This window comes from Triturus cristatus, chromosome 5_1 (assembly GCF_964204655.1).
Source record: "Triturus cristatus chromosome 5_1, aTriCri1.1, whole genome shotgun sequence".
NCBI classification, from domain to species: domain Eukaryota; kingdom Metazoa; phylum Chordata; class Amphibia; order Caudata; family Salamandridae; genus Triturus; species Triturus cristatus.
In genome coordinates, this window is record NC_140587.1 from 645571910 (window position 1) to 645593912 (window position 22003).

Below are 22003 nucleotides of genomic sequence, written 5' to 3' on the forward strand. Positions count from 1 at the left end.
TCCCGAATCCGGGTTGAAACCCCCTCGAGGTGAGCTTTTAAATGCCCGTTGTCAATGTTGAACATGGACTACAAAATCTTAAATAAGGTCCTTGCGAATAGGTTGCTTCTCATGTTTAGCTCCCTTGTTCATCCGAACCAATGTGGGTTTGCGCCTCAAAGGGCAACGCACGCCAACATTTGGTGTCTGTGCCACGTTATGGACGCATGGTGGGGTGGGACCTCCCATTGGCGGTCTCCATGGATTTCGAGAAAGAGTTTGATACACTGGGCTGGTACTACTTACTATAACTGCTGGAGGTGTTTGGGATGGGTCTTAATTTCCTAGCTTGGGTCAAGCTTTCATATAGTGTCCCACAGGCAAGGGTCTGCACCGGCCATCGGATCTCGTGCTCCTTTTCCAGGGGACACGCCAAGGATGCTCTTTTTTCCAGTAATTTTTGCATTAGTTATGGAACTGCTTGCAGGCCATGCAGGGCGCCAGGGGCCCTGTCTGTGGCACCAGGGTGGGACTATATTAGGACTCTGTGACCTTATACGCGGATGATGCGATAGAATATATACAGGACCATGCATGCAAGCGACTGGCCCTCTATGACCTGCTCAATCTCATTGGGGAGATGGCAGGTTCTAGGTGAACTGGGTTAAGTAGGGCGCATCCCCAGACATTTTTAACCCTTTCGCTATCTCGGCGTAAATATTTACTACGCAGACATGACTTGCTCAATGGTAATCATGGTGAGGTCTTGACCTCGATTCGCCAATCCATGCACTTCTGGACTCGACTACCTCTCTTGCCTATTAACAAGTCATCTGTGGAGAAGATGCTGGTTCTTCCGAGGCTTCTATATTTCTTTGTGGCTTTACCAGGGATACTAACTAGATGCTTTTTCTGGACTCAGAGTAGTCTGGAGTCTGACCATACTACAGCACTCCATGCTCGAGGGGGTACTTGGGGTCCTGGATCTGGATTTCGCAAAAGCTCAATTGCAGTGGCTGGCTGGGAACAGAACGGCAAAGGGTGGCAAGGACGTCCTGGAATGGCTGCTGAACCCAGGTGGACCGACGAGGGGACTGGGCAGGCTCATGTGAGTGGCGCACGCTCATCTGGACTTGATATATCCAACCAAGATGTGCACCAACCTCCTATGCACCGCAGCTGCCCCTCTGGAGCGTGCCACCCACGAAAAATCAGCTGAGAGTTCACAATTCTTCTCCATGGCAAGAAACCAGGCTCACCCAAATGGGTGATCTATACAATGACTGTGCTCTGCTCTCCTTCCAGGGACTGCAGGAATTATACGAGCTTTGGGACGGTCTTTTTCTTGCACACACTGCAATAGGGGCAGTAATTGGGGACATATGGGAACCAGGGCAGGTTAAGCCACCCATACATTGGCTTTGCAGAGCTTCACACACAGGCTAGGCCGTTGGGCGGTTTTGGCATTATACACAGCACTATTGGGAATGCAGTGAATTTCCGACCAGGGGCAAGCTCATACGGGAGGACTGCTTGCGCACGGAATTAACCACCAAGCAGTGGACTAAGGCTTTAGAACAGGTGAAGCGAGTCTCGCACAATGCCCATTTGAAATTCAGGCAAATCAATTACTTGCATCAAACCTATCTTAAACCACACAGCCTGAACAAAATGTTTCTGATGGTGTCCCCGGAGTGATTGAGATGTGGTCACATAGATGCTACATTTATTCATATGTTTTGGGAATGCCTACCACTAATGCATACATGGACCCAGTGGATGGAATACATGTCGATAGTTTTCAATGTCCAGCTGCCACTAGACCTGCTCCTACGTACCGGACACTAAGTAAAGCTAGCTGATCTGACATTGGTCCTCTTTAAGCAATTAATTACCATCTCCGGGGTGGTTTGTGCAGGGGTTCAACCCCGCTCTCCACTTTGAGCCAATAGTAGCATGCACTCTCCATGTTCGTAGTATCCTCCTGCTGCTCATGTAACAGCACTACCAAGTAGCTGCCAACGGCACAGTCAGTCAGAGGGGTTCAAAAGGTAATGTTCTGCCTCTTTTTATTCTGATATAGACAGACACTAATTTTCTGCATGAAAGGGTGTATGTTTCTTTGGATCAACAGCCTATTCTTTTTCTCTCTTTATCACCCATTATCCCTTTGATATCATTGCATGACAGGCTACCAGAATATTGTTAATGTTGAAATGACGGGAGATGTCTATCCATTCACCTCATTAATTATGTGGATTATGTGGATTATTATATTCTATACAATTGGTGGTGACTCCTACTTAAATGCCAATATAGAAATTAGAAAAAAATATATATCTCTGTCCACAAGTTGTGCTCCTCTGATGCGCACCTACCTGGTGAGCATTCCAATGCCCAAGCATGAACATCTGTGAGGCAGATAACTTTCGATGAGAGCAGCCAGCTCGACTTCGGAACTTGCTTCCCCTCTCACTGCACAATTTACAAGAACAGTTATTCTTCATGAAACCTTTGTAAAACGTTGCTCTATACTCAAGACTTTTTCTCAGTTACTATATTTCCTTGACATTACTTTAGCGCCTTACTTAAATCAGCTCTACAAAATAAAATTAACAGGTGACTGACATGTGGGTGGCCATTATGTTAAGACTGTCAATTGACTGACCAAACATAAGGTTTCCGAGATTCACAGGACCAGCTCAACTTCTATTACAACACTGACGCAACACCTCATGGATTCATCTTGTATGGATGAGATCAATCTGGTACCAAAGACATTATATGTTTTTCACAGAGATATTAGTTAAATGTTGTTTCTACTGAGGGGGTGGGGAGACAACACCAATACACTCACAGAGAATGACCATGCCCCAACAGTGAATTGTTGAGGTCCCTGGCTAAGAACTCAAACACAATCAGCGCATCAGAGTTTGGATGCAAATGCTACCTAAACTAAATTCATCCAGCCTTTTAGCTTACAAAACACCCAAAAGCACAATTATATGATAACAAGGAGAGTGGAACTCAATTCAGTAAAGCAATTTTGGGACAAATGCAGATTAGGGTTTTTTGGGGGTCACATAGAGTGACAGTAATGTGGAGGATGGAGGGGGGTGGGGGGGGGGGGGGAGAGAACTAGTCATTTGCTGATTTAGTACCATTGCCTTTGCTATTCACTACACAAGGCCAAGATATTCCTTGTAAGTATTCAGTGCCCACTATGAAGGCAAGCAGGTCCATGTCATCAGTTCTTAATCCCTCATCTCACGATCCTTGTGTTACTAAATTATTTAAAAGATGTATCCTAAATCAAAGGATAAAGCATATTGGCGGTTAAGGGCCCTGATGAAGACACATCAAGCACTCTTAGTAAGGACGGACGAAACATTCATTTGCTCACAGATTTAAAAACAAAAACAAGATAATAATCCCCCCATGCATTTATTTTTCCTAATTTCTGCTGAAAAAATGTAAACTATGATAAATCACCAAACGATAGAGGGGGTAAGAGAAGCAGACAAATTCCCAAAAAGGCACTGTGTAGTCTCAAAATGGTGCTGGAGTGCCTGGAAGCTAGGGATATGAGCGGTTTACAACCAAATGACCAGCCTCTGTCAAAAAAGAGAGACAAGTGGATTTTTTTTTTTTAAATCACACAGTCAGGTTGCAGAAGCATCCAGTGCCTTTGAGAAGTAGTTATTTTATAAAATTCAACAACTCTTGGATGGCTGAACTACTTGCAACAGAACCTGATAAACATGAGAGCTCTTGAACAGTCAGTGGTAAATTCAGGAGTATCTCAGCAGGAATGCCAAGAATTCCAAATGTAGAAAAGTCCCAGATATGCACGTGTGCAACAACTGTCACTTAGCACAAGATCTAGCAAAAGCACAGGCTCAAGCGTCCCTCATTCTGACAAGATACTGCACCTCCAAAGTGCAAGCTTTTCTCCCTCAGAACATCTCCAGGACATGGTGTCAGCTTCTCCACCAACAAGCATTGGCAACACCAATATGTCTAGCCAGTGCCGGGGTAGGAGCACGGCTAGTTGCCACGCCGCCTTCCGTCATAAGAAACGATGCACTCTGTTCGAAAGCTCCCGTGAGCACAGACCTACTACATATGGGGTCACAGAATACTAGGTGAATCGAACCTGGTATTCACTTGCAAAGCTAGTAACTATTGTAGCTCCTTACTTTTAGAACCAGCATTGCGGTAGTGTTAGAGTTCAGATATTCTCTCTGAAATGATTGGTCCTGATGAATTGCCACAAGACCCGTTAGGGGCTACTACAGGCAAGAATAATGTAGACCTTCTACACCACACATGCCCTTTAGGACCATTATATCCGGTCAGGGATTCTTGTTTTTAGTTAGGTTAGTGAACCCTAGGAATAAGCTTTAGGCGATAGGGTTGCCCTAAACCTATTTTAGACACCACTTTGCACTCACTTCACTACCTATTCCACACACCCACACACACCTAACGGCTTCATCAAAAAAGATCTCCACCAAAGAGCCCCTTTGCGGGTGCCCGTTGGGCATTGCAGCGCCGGTCCAACGAGGAGCAGGCCCAATGATGAAACATGACATCCTTCGGGGGGTGCATGAGGGCACTTTTTAACAGACCTGAACACTCTCACATTCACTTAGGAACTGCACACCATTCGGATACACTTAGTTCACGTTTAGGAGTACGTGTGTAGGACAAATTCAAGAGTATCTCAGCAAGAATGCCAAGAATTCCAAATGTAGATAAGTTCCAGATATGCATGTGTGCAACAACGGTCATTTAGCACAAGGTCTAGCACATGCACAGGCTCAAGCTTCCCTCATTCTGAAAAGATACCGCACCTGCAAAGCGCAAACTTTCCTCCCTCAGAACATCTCCAGGACATGGTGTCAGCTGCTCCACCAACAAGCATTGGCAACACCAATAGGTCTAGCCCAAGCAAGAGCAATTGGCTTTGGCAATGTGTTTTAGCCATGTTGTACGCCAGTGTGGCTGCTATTCAGCATGGTTAAAATGTTAGTGGCATGGGGGAGCAGAGAGGAGCGGGAGGAAAGACTGAGTGGAGAGTTGAGTGGAGTGAAGTTGATTGTAGTAAACTGGATTTCGGGGAGGGGCATGTCGTAGAGAGAAGTGTCGGAGAATGGAGTGGCATGTAAGAGTAGAATGGCATAGTGTGGAGTATGCATGGTGTGGTAGCGCACTGCCATTACAGACAACACATTTTCAATTGAAATGACAATTACATCTGCACAGACCTGCGGTTTTACTGGGCACAAAAGATAATGTGTGGAAAGGTCATCACTTAGTATATTGATGCGTTTTGATCATATTCAAATATTTGTTTCCACCACACTTCAAATACAAATTAAGTTTCTTTGTAATTTCCCAATTCTGATATATACAGTCCACACAGTTCATTTTTATTGTGCGCTAGAAAAAAGCCTTTAGTTTCACAGAAAGATTGTCACAAACTCTCTCACTTTTAAGACAGAGAAAGAAAAGCAAACACCAAGTTACCTAGGAATACACAGCCCGACAGTTGACCTCTGTCTTTGAATGCAGAGCAAATGTGACATGATAAGAACAAGATTTAAATACCGGTTTACAGAAAACGAGCACGCTGAAGGATACAGTAAACAAGGAATGCTCCACCGGATAGGCAAATTCAAGCTGGACAGCTCAAACAAAAGCCAATAAATGAAAAGCATGCAAATGTTAGTTACAAACCACAAAATGAATGGTCAGCAATAATGGGTGGGATGCATTCCTAGGGAAGGTTTCAGAAAGCGCACACGACGTAGTTAGGAAAACAGACAGCTGCACTGTCTGGTAGGCTTCAACCTAAAACTTATTGGATGAAAGATACCTTCATAAAGGAAAAATAGCAACGTTTTTATAATTGCTACTGTGTGGTCTCCTAATCTAGTGCTTCCCGAGCTTCAGTTCACCCTTCTCCTCAGACTGCTGGTGCCTGAAAACATGCATCACTATATCAAGACTTATTACTAATCCTTTGACACTGTGCATATCGCTCCTGCAGAACCTACTGCCAACACCAAAACAGGGAAGTCGGGACTGCATGTAAGTAGACTTGACATTGGATGAGAAACTAAAGTTCATTAATAATCGACCTGCACCATTTGGGTCTAAATTCACCAACAGGACAAACTGGCATCTAAACTGGCTTATGACCCTGCCTGCCTAAAAGGATAATCTCATAGATCAGGCTGCTTGAGTTATCTTAATATGCATGGCTGTGACCAACAGTTGCAAGCACAGTTGATTTCACTGTGCTCGTTTTTATTATCAAACAATGTATGATATTACAGTCAAAAACAAAATTGCTTCTACTCGATTTCCCAACTACTGCTACCCGATAAGTGGCATGTGGATGCTCTCAGGTTTCAAACTGCCCGCTCCATGTTCTATTTTGCTTTCATAACTTGTAGAATTTGGCTTCTCACTCTGAACAATCAATGGTTTTCCTTTGCTATACCTTGCGGCTTGCTTCCCCCAGCCCTCACCCCCAAAGGGGACATATAAGGTTATCCGATCAGGAAGGAAGCACACAGTTTCAACACACCATGAGCACTGCTCAAAGCCTGGATTGGTGATATTTTACTGCCTGCCACTGTCTGAACCGAAAAGCACCCTGACCAAGAGTTGCAGTGTAGTTACTTGTAATCATGCTTCATCATAACAGGGAAAGCTTCCACACACCTTCTAAACCATTGCACTTATCTAACCTCCATGAAGGGTGCTGGGAAATTGGAGCACAAAACAGGCAGGGTGGGTGGGTGGACACATTCCTTTCTTTTTTTAAATAAGTCTATGCAAATACGTCAGAGTATTGAGAAGAAGCATCTAGATCAGTAGAAAGGCAGTCTGGGTTGTGCTCATTTCTCATCTGGTCGGACAACGCGACGTTTTACCACTGATACCCACTTTCTGTATGCCTGGGGGCGGGGGAGGGGGGTGGAGTGGTTTTACCTTAGTAGACTTAACTGTGAGACATCACTGAACACGCCACTTTCTAAAAGAAAATTCCAAAACTTAAACATGTGAATAAGGGGACTGAAGCACTGAAAATCTTAAGTGAACCAGAGAAATTGTCAGTGTGGTTATGTAGCTCGTAAACTAGAGCACATTTGACTATTCAAATGGATGGCTGCTCCCCTCCCCCAGATTAAGGACATGACATAATCAATCTCGATATTGTACTAATGACAATAAGGACTCGAAACTAAACGATATGCCAAATCGGTTTACATAAAATAAGCACAGATAGACAGCGCATGTTAATGCAAGTTAGAAATTAAGAGTAAGTAGCTAATATAAATCCTGTAATATAAGGCAGCAGGCTCTGTGGCTGTCCGGTACCTCAAGATTGCCTTTGTTTATCCCTCATAAGACAACTAAAATGATCAACTGAAGCCACAATTGTCGCACAGATCTTTGGAGAGCTCTCCAGATTACTAGCGAGAGAGGCTAAATTGTCAGTTTAGCCAATCAGGCCATGGCCCCCGCACATGCAATGTGCAGATGGTCTGCAAATTTTCAAGCCCGTGTTCATGTACCTAGGGGTGTATGTGCTGCAGGATCGAAAAAGGGATTGAAACTCTTATTCTACAGCCATAGAATGACAGACTGACGTGGGAGTTTAAATTCTGGGCCTCGCTACCCGTCTCCCGCCTAGGGAGATCAGCTATTTTCAAAATGGTGACTCCGCCCCATCTGCTCTACCAGCTCCAAACCTTCCTGTACACAATTACTTCTTCTGCCGCATCAACATACTCCTAGGGGATTCCTTTAGAATCAGGTGACCCCAAGAAACGCACTAACCATAGGTTGTAAATTCATCCACTACAGTGGCATAGCTACCCTGGATACTACAGTCTTGCATCTAGGGGTCTTGAATGGGAGATGATTTGGTAGGTTTGAGGACCCAGCATTTGCATTGAAAGGACGGGCAATGCGCAGGGATACAGTTACTACACCAGTTATACTGGGGCACACTTCAACAGCGGCTACCCTACCTGCAGCCACTCAGATTATATTTTGGGCCTTGATTGATCAGCCCGGGTGGTGGCAGGAAGAATCACAGCCAGGCTTTGCTTGTGGTGCAACACCGACAATAGAGATTTTATTCACACAACCTGGCAATGGGGTAAACTCCAAGGTTTCTGGATGGGGTGTTGGCATGTCTTGAGGGGCTTCCGGGCTGGAGGTTCCCTAGATTTGATCAACTTCACATTATTGAAGACACCAATAGTGATACAAGTGGGCCCGACTGTGGCTTGAACTTGAGCTAGCCAAGGGGAATTTTACAAAAGCCTGGAAAGGCAAGGAGGCGCCTCCATTTGAGGGTTGAACGAGAGGACTGGACCTGTGCCTGAGGTTAAAACGTCGTATAGACATTGCAGTCTTCACAAATACAGCAGAACATGGCGAGACTGGGCACACTTTCAGGGTGGTACGCCTTGAGCCGTGCTAAAAACGGGAGTGGTCATTGGATAATAAAAGTACATGTAATCAATTCTCTGGCTGTTTAGAGGGGATGTGGAAGATCATGAAGCGAGGTGCTTCATTGTTTAAAGTATCTAATCATTTCCGTAATTACTAGTTTAAGGTTTATTGCTTGGGTGGGCGGAGGGGCGGCTTAGGGGAGTTTTGATTTTTTTATGCAATGTAATTGTGATATTTCTGAATTTTAAAGTTAAAAAAAATATATATATAGAATTATTCCACCAAAAGATAAAACGCTGCACTACGGGAGTTATTTAAGCAGCAATATTTATTAGTGGCCAACCATTGCCACATAAAACATCATAACCAACGTATTTCGACAAAATAGTCTTGATCACGGTTAAGTGAGTCCCTCTTGTTTCTCCATTTATACTCCACTCTCACTTAGATCATAAAGCATTGTGTGATATGTAGTATAAGAGACAGTGATTAAAAACAATTCACTGTACATATTATACAGAGTTGACTTTTCATATATACATTTGGTGCCACTTGTTGTTAAACCCAATCATATTACAATAACTAATTGACCTGTATATTACACACAAGTTTTTGGGACTGGACGTTGCAGTTATTGCTTAGACTTGAACGCCAGGATTATACTTGTATGTCTTGCCATGCTTATCTTAACAAGTTCACTGTAAAGATGCAGTGTTTAATTTTAACCTCATTTTTATTAGTAGAGTGAGGGGTAGAGCATAGAGGACAAAGCTCTTTGAGAAAATAGTGCTCGACGCTGTAACTAAAGCCTACCGAGCAACAACACGTAACAGGGGGTGTCGCTATGGTGGGTTACAAAATGGTAAACGGTGGTGCTAAGGGGGGGGGGGGGGGCTACTAAAGCCCATTGAAAAGCCACTATTTACAATGGATGACACAAGCCAATGAAAAAAACTGGGCGGAGCTTCACGTCCATACCTTAATACAGCATGCCTTGCAGAAAAGTACATGCGCTACCCAGGCTCGACCTAAAAAGGGGACAGAGCTGCAGGGCAAACATGACCTATAGCTCTCAAGGATCAGGTATTGACGATCTCAAATCCAGGATGGAAAATCAAGAATATGATGTACAAACCGAGGGGGCTACATTCTCCTGCAAAAAGAGTTTGGGTTGAAAGCAGTCTACAGGAGAAGAGTGAAAAGCAGCACTCATTCAGGAGACCCATCTGTAGAAGGGCCATACATGGATATTCAGGTAGACACTACAAAACACACTTCCATGCATCAACCGTGAATAAAACCAGAGTAGCAGCGATGCTTATTAGAAATGTATGGGGAACAAAAAAGTGATAGAAACACTGACAACCGTGGGCATTTCCGCCTTTGTGACGTGTAAAGTAGATGACACATTTGTCTCCATTCAAGTACCCAATTCAAGTCAGAACACATTAGTGTCAAAAGTCTGGAGAAAACTTCAGGCGTTAGCAGAGAAGATTATTATTTTTGGGGGCTTTAATCAGGGGAAAAATAGACTAGATGAATAGAACTTGGTTGGGCATGCATGTGACGAGTGTAAGTCATCAGACAACTGAACAAATACAGGACCTAGATCAATTAGAACCATGACGAATTACATACCCAACAATAGACAACTAGCATGTCTCACACGTGCACCAAACACTTAGGTGGATAGACATAATATTTGTCAAGCAAATTACTGAGAAGAGTTAAGAACACAGATAAAGAATTTGCCACTGTACAAGACAGGCCCAGGCAATCTTGATGCCACTCTCATTTCAGAGGGAACCTATACCACAACCAGAGACAAGAAATGAAAGTTGGGGGAGGAGCCAAGATGGCGACCGAGACGGCAGCGTAGATTCCCGGCTCCGTGAACCTCCGCATCCCGCACGGATATCCTGTACTAGATCCTCAGTTTGCGCCATGGGATCGTGTTTGTGAAGGAGAGTGGCAACCGATCGTGTGACTCCGGGGTTTCTGGCTACTGTACCGCCTGAGAAATCTGCGGATGAACTTTGCGGCCCCGGAGCCGGGACCTCGAGTGGACGCCTTGGCCGGGTGGCAGTTTAACAACAACGGCCTGTGGTGACTGGGTGGAGTCGGTCCACCGGAGCGGTGCTGCCCCCGGCCTGCATCTCGCCACGGCCGCTCCCGTTGCTAAAGCGTAGTGGATCGAGGGCATGCCCGGGGGTGCAGTTCTCAGACTCTTCGGTGTTTGCCCCTGCCTTTGACGGTGAGCTGCCCGGACACCGCCCCTAGCTCGCCCTGATCCTTGCAGACTGCTCCCGGATTTTCGCGGCTGCTGGTCCTTGGTGGAGACGACTGCTGCCCGAGTCCACGCAACGGCTGAATTTGTGCCTGCCCCCGGACCCCTGTCTCCAGCGACGTGGATCCCGAGGTGCTTGTCCCTGGGTCCCGGCCCCCATACGAGTCGGGCCCCCCCCGGCGGCCATCTTGTTGTGATGCAGCCTACTATCCTGTCCACCGGGTCGCAGCAGGATTGGGAGTGTGTGACTTTTGGGAGTGTGGCAGAGCGACCGCGGGGAGCAGTGCTGGGGTACGGCGACCTCCTTGAGGCCCTTGGTGCCCTTCATTTCTCCTTGGCTCGTGGCATCGAGGTCTTGGGGAGTAAGATCGACGGTGTGGCATCAGCGTTGGGACAATGGCGGCATGCTGGTCCACAGTTACACAAGGACTTCCTACACTGCACACAGGAGGATAATGTCGCGGCCATCCCTGCGATTAGTGCGCAGCCGTACACTCCGGACAGTATGCTACCGTATGATCGGCTGACTGAGGGTTTGATCTGTTCCGGAGGTAGTGGTTCCGAATGGAAGGTGGTGGCCTCGTCCCGTGCACGACCTCCGGTGACCCAGGGACTTTACCAGCAACGTCTGTCTACTTTGGATGATTCAGCCTTCCCGGACCTTGTGTGCAGTGCAGATCCTGTGGCAGCACTGGGAAAGACGTCCCTCCGAGATGCGGACTGTGTTGGCGTTCTGAGATCTTCACCCCACCTGTGTGCGTCGCTTCCCGGTTGTTTTGGGACATCCCTTCACCTTGGAATATCGGACATGGCGCTGGGTCGGGGGGTAGGCATGGGCAGCATCGCCAGGAGTGGTCAGGGTTGAGGCTGATCCCTCGGGGTGGTCATCTGGTAGACGGGCGGACTTATGGTTGTGTACTCCCAGGATATAGCTACTAGCATATTCGGTGCGCAATGCTCCCCATTCCCCCTTTTGTTATGGTCGATTTGGTGCTACTTATTGTTTGCTGTTGGGATACCTTACTGTGCGGGAGGGAGAAGCCGGGGGTACGTTCTGAAGGCCCTCCTCCAGCTAATTATATTTTCTCCACCCCCCCGCCTGGTGGGGTTCTTTCTTATTCCTTTTTTCCCTGTTTCTTCTACATTTCGGGTCTAGTTCCAGGGCGACAGGCACACTGCGGGGGGGAGGGGCCATACTCATTTGCAGAGGTGCAGGGTGGGGGGTTGGGGGGGGGGGACTCTTTTCTTTCTCAGTCTTCCTCTCTTTTTCCATGGCCTCCTTTTTCTTCTCCGTTTCTTCTTGTTTCTTTCTTTCTGGGATCAGCGTGGTACGCCTCTTTTGTTGTGAACCGTTGCCTCTCCGTGTGTGCCACAGTTTCCGGGGGTTCTCTGGGCGTTAGGTATGGGGGCCTGCAGGCGCAACTGTTTTCGATATTCTTCCCCATCATTTCCTGTGTTTGCGCCATGGATTCAATAGATTGCTGGTTATTGCTAACGTCTATCATGCGGCCTGCCCTTTATCGCTGTTGGGAAATTGTTTGGCACCTGATCCTACTGTTTTGTTTCATTATAAAATGAAAAACCCCTTTTCTCCTGGTGTCCTACCTGCGCGGCTCCCGGGCCGAACTATCTTAGTATGAAGATTTTGCTACCGAGGTGCCGCATGTGCTTATATTTGACCTTATTGCTCTGATTGCTTAGCGGCCGGCCCTGGGGGGTTGTAGGCCCATACTTGTCAATGATCGAAATGTCAATAAAGGTTTTTCAAAAAAAAAAAAAAAAAAAAAAAAAGAAATGAAAGTTAAGGAGTTATCTTTTTAAGGACTCTGTTGAAAGGGACAAGGCGCTGCCCCACAAGAACACTAATGTTTTTATGACAATGGAAACATCCTGGGAAGGTGGTCATTTGGAGGCAGTGATATTGGAGGAGTGATGGCATTAGCAGCAGATGAGAAAAGGAGGAGGAAGCCAGTGTTACATAAGCAAGAAACATTGTGGAAAGCATAAGACAGGCAGAGATGCAGACCTTTGTATGGTCAAAAAAGTCGGAAAACAAAAACAGGTGTGCAGCCTGATCAGAAAAAGCCCAGGCACTAAGCTGATCATAGGAAGCAAGGAGCGAGGCTCTGAGACTGCTAGAGAATGCACCAAAAGCAAACAGAATCCATAGCTCAAAGTAGACTGAAAAGTTATGCACTGCAAGAGGGAAGGAACTTCACTGTAGAAGTGACAAGAGATCCCAGAACAGAACCATTGAATGAGGTAGATATATCCACATTACTTTATACTTTTGGAAGGTGGGGTTGGGTGGTAGTCGGAGTTTTACTGAAAATTTTTAAGTCTCAATTACAAGATTTATTAAGACTGCTGAACATGCAACATAACAAGGTTTACGCATAATATATTAAATCTTGAAGCCGAATTGTAACTCACAATAAATAGGGTTTAAATAAAAAATAAACAATGTATTTAACTCAACACTTTACTTGGTACTTTCAGCTGGCTACCCTTGGAAGCAGGATATGTTCACTCTTCACTGACTAAAACGCCTCAACCAGAAATCCAGTTATCCATCTCTGAATCCTTTTTAGGTAACCAATACTTTTTTTTGAAAAGATTTTATTGTGCATAAAAGGGTTACAAACACGGGCCTACAACCACCAGGGCCGGCCGCTAGTAGTCAAAGTGTTCCAGCATATCAGAAAACAATGGCTGGCCCACAGGGGCTCCGCACTATCACAGTAAATCAGACTGCACATAAAGGAAATCAGAATACACACTTTTAGTATAAATAACAACAAAAAAGAAAAATACAAAAATACAACAAACAAGGCGAAACGACTTATGAAGGGCGGCGAACACCAGCCGGGGGAGTCAACACCCAACCACCCGAGGGCGGTCAATAAAAGAAGACCTGAGAGGGAGGGGGGGGCAACGAGAGAACCAAATCTGTACTCCGAAGTACGAGATGCACAAGGAACCCTCAAGGATCAGGGGGACGAGGCAACCCCGGACGTATCTACCAAAGGGGGAGCACAGATAGACCCACGATACGCGTTCCACTGCCCCCAAATTTTACCCCAAGCCCCCGGTTTACCACGGGCCACATACACCGTTTTCTCCCTGAACATGCACCAGTCCATGTTTTCCTTCCAGGCGGACACGGTGGGAGGCCGCTGGGAACCCCAAAGCTGCGCAATATCTCTCTTTGCAATCATGTTCCCCAAGGCCGCCCACCGAGCCTGAGCCGCATTGCAGTCATTGGGCTCCCATACATTCAGCACACAACGACGCACCTCCGGCAGCAGAGCGACCCCGGTGACTCGTCTCATAATATCATGCACCCGGCGCCAGTATTCCGCCACCTCGCGGCATTCCCATAGGATATGGAGAAAAGTAGCACTGAGCCCGCAGCCACGCTTACAGAGTCCGTCGTTTGAAAACCCCATCGAGACCAGGCGGGGGCCCGTCACATATACACGATGGAGAATCTTAAGCTGGACCAGGCGGAGACGGGCCGGGATGGCCACCTCCTTAGGGGATGACAGTGCAGTCTGCCAGTCCTCATCGTCCAGCTTCACCCCATCTCCCGTCCATGCCTCCCGAAGACGCACCAAGAGGTCAGCCCAATTGTGTATCAGTTTTTTGTAAATCAGGGAGATAGTACTGTCGGGGACGTGACCGTCGAGTATGCGGTCCTCGAGAGGCGAAGAAGAAGGGACCGTGGTCCCCTCCCCAAAGACCGAAAGCGGGGCGTGCCGGACCTGTGCATAACGGAAGAACTCTCTGTCACTAAGCTCATACTCGCGCTGAAGCGCCGCGAAGGATTTAACCGCACCTTTAACCCACAGGTCCCCCACTCTGCTGATGCCGATCGTATCCCAGCGCTCGAAGCCTTTCGTTGTCCAGAGGCTTCCCAAGCGGTCTGAGTCGAATAGAGGAGTGGCGCACGTTAAACGCTCACTCCAGCCCATCGCAACGTTAGCCGCCTTCCATACACGGACCGCAATCCTGGTAGGGCCCGTAAGGGCCCCACCAGCAGACCGCGAGTAAAGCGCTCTGTTATAGTTACCGCCGGGGAGCAGGAATTTATCCATCTCATATGCCGGGTTCGAACCAGGAGCGTACGTAGCATGATTAATGGCAGACAGCTGGGAGGCCCAATAGTACCGTCTAATATCAGGAAGCGCGATGCCCCCGTCATACCAGGAAAGAGTCAGCTTGGCCAACGCGATACGCGATCGCCCGTCCCAAACCAGTCTCCTCTGCAAACTCTCCACCTCCCTAAAGTAGGCCGCAGGAATGACATCGAAGAAGTTCTGGAGTGCATAAAGGAATCTGGGAAGGGACATCATTTTAAACAGCGCCGCGCGACCAAGCGGAGACAAGGGCAGCTTACACCACCGAGCCGTGTCTGCCCTCAAACGCCGGAGTGGAGACAGGAGATTCTGCTCATAGCGGACCGCCGGATCCAACGAAACGTACACCCCCAGGTATTTAAAGCCGGACTGAGATATTTGGGGCGGAAGCCGAGGCGGCAAGAGAGGAAGACCACCAGAGATAGGATACACACAAGATTTGGACCAGTTGATTATCAGACCCGAGTTTTTCCCGAAGGAAGTAAGGACATCAAAGAGAACATTGAGCGACTTCCGCGGTGAGGTGAGATACAAGAGAATATCATCCGCGTACAATGAAACCCGATCCTCGAAGCCCGGGGCCCACCGGAGCCCTCTGATCGAGGGCTCCCAACGGAGCCAGGCAGCGAGCGGCTCCAGGGCGAGAGCAAAGAGCAGCGGGGACAACGGGCACCCCTGTCTAGTTCCCCTCCCGAGAGCGAAAGGCCGAGAAACCCGCCCATTGACAACCACCTGAGCCATTGGTCCAGCATAAAGGAGCTTCACCCAGCCAAGGAACCCCTCCCCAAACCCAAACTTCGCCAAGACGGCCCAAAGAAATGGCCATTCAATGGTATCAAAGGCCATCGTGGCGTCTAGGGAAACCAATATGGCCGGTTCAGCCAAGTACTCAGCCCTAGCAAGGACGCCGTGCAGACGCCGTAAGTTGAGAGCGGTATTACGATGTGGGATGAAGCCACATTGATCCGGATGTATCAAGTCACATATAACGCTCAGCAAGCGATTAGCGAGGACCTTAGCAAGTATTTTGGGTTCGGCATTCAGCAGGGAAATAGGCATATAGGAGGCACAGCGGTCACGTGGCTTACCCTCCTTGGGAATCACTACTATAGTAGCCAGGCGCTGGTCGTCAGGAAGGGAACCCCTCTCGAGCGATTCCTGAAACATATGACGGAGGAAAGGCGCGATTTTATCCGGGCGCAACTTATATAGTTCAATCGGCAGGCCGTTGGGGCCCATAGCCTTGCCCGAGCGGAGGGAGCGAATCGCAGTAGCTATCTCTTCGACAGACAAAGGGGCATCCATCAGCTCGCGGTCCTCGACGGATAAGCCGGGCAGGGCAATATCCCGAAGCAGAAGACGAGAGTCGTCCTCATCTCTATCGGACACCGGGGAGTACACTGCACGGAGGTGGTCAGCAAAACACTCAACAATCTCACCAGGCTCAGTCACACACACTCCATCCGACACCCGAAGCTCCGGGACCACACGATTCACTCTCTCCTTCTTGTCCAACCAGGCAATCAGCTTACCCGCCTTGTCTCCGGCATCATACAACCTGCCCTGCTGCTCCCTATATATAGTCTTGGCAGCATCAGTGACGAGAGACTTATATTCAAACTGCTTCAGGCTGAGGGCATGCAGCCCATCCGGGGTGACACCCGCCTCCAAGGCTGCCTCCAGCCCCGATATTTCAGTCTCCAGCGTCACAACCGCCTCTCTCTTGACCCTCTTGGCCTCCACTATCTGGGACAGGGCATGCCCGCGGAGCACTGCTTTGAAAGCTTCCCACAGGGACACCGAGGACAACACCGACCCCTCATTCTCAGAAAAATATTGATCAATCGACTTAATCAGGCTATCACGGATCTTGGGGTCTCGCAGGTACCAAGGGTTAATAGGAGCGATCCGCCCAGCGGACCGCGACCCGGTGTCAAAAAGCAACCACAGTGGGGAATGATCAGAAATACCCCTGGCCAGGTGTTTGACCTCTCGAATCCGAGCAGCCTGGGCCGCGGGTGCTGGAGCAGAGTTTTCTTTTAGAAAATTCATGGGCTTTTGAAGCTCTGGCATGTCTATGCGTTTTATTAATTTATTAATAATTAACAATTAACTATTTGTCTTTGTGCAAGTGTGTTTTATTAATCAACCCGTTTGTCTTAACATAAGAGAAAGTTACGCGAGGGTTAGCTTATTTGTGCGGTTTCTGTCTTAATAATAACGTGCAAGTTTTCATGTTTAAACGTTGTTGTGTGCTATTTATTTGGAGCACAAAACGCTGTCTGAATTAATGCTTTTTATGTCGCAAAGCTAGATAAATACATACACATAAGGGTATTAGTGGGGTTAACACTGTTTAATCATTATGCTGTAGTAATGTTTTATTTTGTCTCTTTAATTAAGATGGTCTATTGTGGCCTATGAAGGCCTTAGCCGAGCTGACAGTATTTCGAAGCCTGGCTGTGGCATATTCTGTGATGTGGCAAGAGAGACCCCTGCTGGAAAAAGGTCGAAGACAACTGACCGTGGTCCTTGTTGTATTTTTCCATGAGGACATCAGCAGTTTGGAGGTTCTCCAAAAGAAATGGAACGTCCTTGGCAAACAAAGGAGCTTCAGAAATGAACAATGTACTGTGGCCTGGCTGCCGAGGGAAGTTGTACAAGTTGGATACTTTGATAGTTTCTTGGTTCCTGTTCCGTAGTTCACGTCTTGTGACTTTTCCTGAGCGAAGATTTTCAGATGTAGCAATGTTACATCCCTTCCTTCTCGCTCTGCTCAGTGATACAGTTTATCCTGCCAACTTTATGTGTGTTTCCATTGTATTTTTCATTATAAGAATTGTTAGCTTAGGGAGGGTTTTGCCACTTGCCATTTTACCTTTGCCGCGTGAACTTGCGTTGCTGAGGACTTTGTCTTGAGAGACTTTACCGAGAGAGACTGGTCCTGACCCGTTCTGACACTTAGTTAGAATAGGTAACTATGAGAAATGAGTTATTCTGATTGATTTACTTTGACTAATTTTAGATAAAGCAATATAATTTTAAACATGGTGTTGAATATTCTTTCTTGTCAATTATTGTGTACATTTTTGACTATTGTTGTATAGATTGTATAGAGTATGTTTAAGGATAACCACTATAATCAGGTCCTATCGTCCTAGATATAGATGCAGGGTTTTCTTCCCACAGGTCTTATGCTGGTAGAGTATTTGAGCGTATGTTAGTGAAATGGGCCCTAGCGTATGATGAATGTATGTGCGTGTAACTGTGAAATTACTCTATCCATGGAAGTGGGTTTATTTTAGGTACCCTGATCTCTATCACGGGCATAAGGAAATAGTCCAGTCTGGAGAGACTCCCATGGGCCCCAGAGTGAAAGGTGTACTGACACTGTGTCGGATGCATTAACCTCCAACAGTCCACCAGACCGAAGGTCTCCAGGAGCCCGCCCAGCCACGCCTGGGCAGCAGGGAGGGCCCTGGGCGGATGACGGTCCAGGTCACCCGAGACAACCGAATTAAAGTCCCCACCCATAAGCAAAAGACTGTCAGGAAGCCCAAGCAACATACGACCCAAGTCTGAGAAGGTGGAGTTCTGGAGGCCCGGGGGAACATAGACCGAGATCAAGGAAAGGGACTGCCCCTCCCACCTCCCAGTCAGAGCCACATAGCGCCCTCTATCGTCTGGGACCACCCTGGTGATCTCCAACGGAAGTGAAGCTCGCAAGAGAATGCCCACCCCTCTCGAACCAGTGGTGAAACCAGAGTGGGCCACAAGTCGATATCCCCCCCTGTTCATAGCCCGACAAACATTGCCAACCAGATGCGTCTCCTGTAAGAACACCACATCAGGAGTCAGACGACGCAGATATTGCAGCACAACACCCCGTTTGATACGGTCCCCCAATCCATTGACGTTCCAAGACATCAATCTCAACCCGTCCCCCCCCCCATCCCATCCAGTAGATCAAGGGCCCCCTAGCAAAGAGCTCAACACCCAAGGATGAACCATAGCCAATACTTCGCCTTGAAAACAAAAAACACAAATGCAAACAACCCCACCCACCCACCAACCCCCCACCCCCAACTCCAACACCCCCCACCCTGCACCCCAGCGGTCCAAAAAACCACCCCAACTTGCAGTGTGCCTGTCGCCCTACAAACCCCATTCTACGAAAAGACCCCGGAGGAGGGAAGGGACCCGTCCCCGCCCGCTCCCCACACACAACATAGTGAAACAAAATGCACAAAAGAAGTAGAACCCAGCCGAACAGTACAACCTGGCAGAGTCCGGGACCATAAGTCACTCCAAAGGAGACCCACCACCCTCGGTACCGGCAGAGGGCCCAGTCCGGTCACCCCGGTCTGGCAGCGAATCCAGCCAGTCACTCACAGGAGAGTCAAAAAAGGTAGTCCGATCTTCATGTTCCACTCGGAGCCTTGCAGGATAAAGCATAGAGTACTTGAGACCGAGGTCCCGGAGCCGCCGCTTCACCCCCTGGAAGCCCATCCGCTGTTTCTGGACAAGTTGGGTGAAGTCCGGGAAAAAGTTAATGGACGAGTTCTCATGTCGGACCGGGCCATGAACCCGTGAGGCCTGCAGAATCGCGTCTCGGTCTCTGTAATGGAAAAGTCTCGCAACGATAGGCCTCGGGGGGGCACCCGGTCGCGGCCGGCCACCTGGGACTCGATGGGCCCGTTCCACAGCGAAAAACTTACTCAGGCCAGCGGGAGCAAGATGTTCGAGGATGAGCTCCTCGACCAGGAGATCAACCGGGCGGTTATCGGAGGTCTCCGGAACGCCTATGACGCGGATGTTATTGCGGCGGGCCCGTCCCTCGAAGTCTTCCAGCCGCCGGGCCATCAGATCATTGGCCGACTTGAGATCGCCGAGAGAGGCCTGCAGGTCCGACACGTCCGTACCAAGGGAGGACGTCCGCACATCCAGCGATTGAACCCTCTCGTTGGTCTTAGAGAGATCCGCCCGGATTAGGGTAATGTCAATGGCCACCGTGTCGATTTTACGGGCCAAGGCCTCGTACTGTGTAGCGATGGTCTCTCTGATGCCCTTAATGGCGCCCATGATGTCCTGCAGGGACAGATCCGGAGAAACGGACGGGCCACCACTGGTGTCCTCCGGGGGGACATTGGCTGTCCCGGGGGGTCCTTTACCCTGAGTGTAGCGGTCCATGTTGTTCGTCTGGACCGGTCCCCCACTTAGGGATGTCTTGGTCTTACGCCTCTCGGGGTCTCCCTTGCCTCCCATGAGAACCTCGATCGCCGAAGGGGACCACCGAGGAAGCGTCGAGGTGGCACAGGCCAGGCAGACGCGTGTCGCACCACAGGCCGCAATATGGCGGAGCGAAGGGACCACCGTCAATTAGCACACTGGCAGCAGACGAAACCACCGGCATCAAGCGAAGGCAAAATGGAAGCCCAGTCGCACCAAGCAAGTCCACAGTCCAGCCCCTCAAAGACCAAAAGTGAAACCGAAAGTGATGTGACGGCCACTGGCACCGCTCCGCTGCCGTTGTTGTTCAACTACGCCCCGGCTCCACAGATCACCCTCGCATCGGGCACAGCCGTAGGGTGGGCCTCAAAAGTTCAAACCACCATAACTCCGGATTGCCAGGTCCGGTTTGATTTCCGAAAGGAGTTTAGTGTTCAGCCAGCATTCGTCTCCCAGATTCCATCAACCGAGTCAGGATAGATTCAGGATAAATTCCGAGGAGCAGCGAGGGTCCGGGGAGCCCTGTGCTCACGCGACCATCTTGGATGCGCGCTAGGCTCCTCCCAACCAATACTTTTTCAACTTGCTCCGTGTTTTTCCTAGATGACCCTCATGCACTAATTTAATTAACCTTGATAAATTCTGGCACCACAAATTGCTGACTTCTCACCAAACAGACCCCATCCACTGGTAGCTCTTCCTTCACCTTCAAAATCATTTTTAAAGCCTTCCTTCGCCAGAATCCTTGACTTGCTGCAAAACTCAATCCTTAGTCTCCTGCTTTCTTTCCTGAGTAATTTACTCTTCCAAAAAGGACAGCTTCAGCCACTGTTGACCCAGTCCGTCTATTCATATTCCCAATGAAGCAGAACCCAAGAGTGTGCCAAACGTATTTTCTAGCCATGTGAACAACCCAAGTTGTTTGACTGACCTGCAATCTCAATGCTAATTTCACCAAGCATGGCAAAAGCACACACATTCCTCCTAGTTCCAACATGTTAAATGTTTATGATCTCCATAATACTCTAATGGTTGAAGGGCCACATGCAGCCCAGCAGACCCCTTGAGGTGGCTCACTGAAGTAATGCATTTGGTCTAGTAATGGACCTTCCTGCTGGGCGCATTTATCACAAAGGAACTAACTAGTCAAAAAACATATCAATCCATAACCACCTTAGAGTGTGAATCCTGAGTCAAAAGGCAAGATGTTTCTTCATTGAAGAAAGCTTGCAGCAACATTCCCATTGAATATGTATTGAACTTCCTACAAATCTGACTTTCTGTAAGTCATTTTAATACAACACACAAGCCGCCACAAGCTTACTTAATGCCTAGCTAAAAATAAATGAATTTTTAAAAAAGGGGGGTGAGGGGGCATTATACAAATGCTTTTATCAACCATTAGGCAACATCAGTGTTATGTGGACAAAATATTTTGGGACCGTTCATGCAAAGTAGGTGAACGATGCATGTATTTTTCAAATATTTATCCTTCCCTTTACCTTCCTATTACTATGCCTACATGAGTTTGCCAAATCTTCAACAATCCTAATGTGCATTCCATATTTCTGCACCTAGGAGTCGCCCCATGACATTGCAGAAAGGATCATGCCCTCTAGCAACAGGGCTACATACTACACCTTTTACTGGGCTTGGTCATGTTACCCATGCAAGACCAAATGCAGGTAACACCAACAGAAACAAGCATTTGCAATGCAAACTGTCTCACCTTTGGGACCTTAAATGTATTTAGCTATGCAGCACATTAGCCTGGGTGCTAAAACATCTACTGTTCTTTAACATGGAGGGAAAGTAAGCACCAAACTGCGTGACACACCAAGTTTGGGAGCACATGGAGAGAAATATTGCCTTTCAGTGGGAAATGGTA

General features: G+C 48.0%; 1 protein-coding gene across 10 annotated transcripts in view; it reads right to left on the reverse strand.

The window, feature by feature from the left end:
• CHCHD7 (coiled-coil-helix-coiled-coil-helix domain containing 7) overlaps nt 1-22003 on the reverse strand; it is a 223809-nt gene that overhangs the window by 198563 nt on the left and 3243 nt on the right. For 2 of the 10 annotated variants that reach the window (XM_085605591.1, XM_085605597.1), the window contains exon 3: nt 2358-2454. The exons of the other annotated variants lie outside the window; for them this stretch is intronic. The gene's annotated coding sequence lies outside the window, so the exon portion shown is untranslated. The remainder of the gene's footprint in view (nt 1-2357; nt 2455-22003) is intronic. 10 annotated transcript variants of the gene reach the window in all.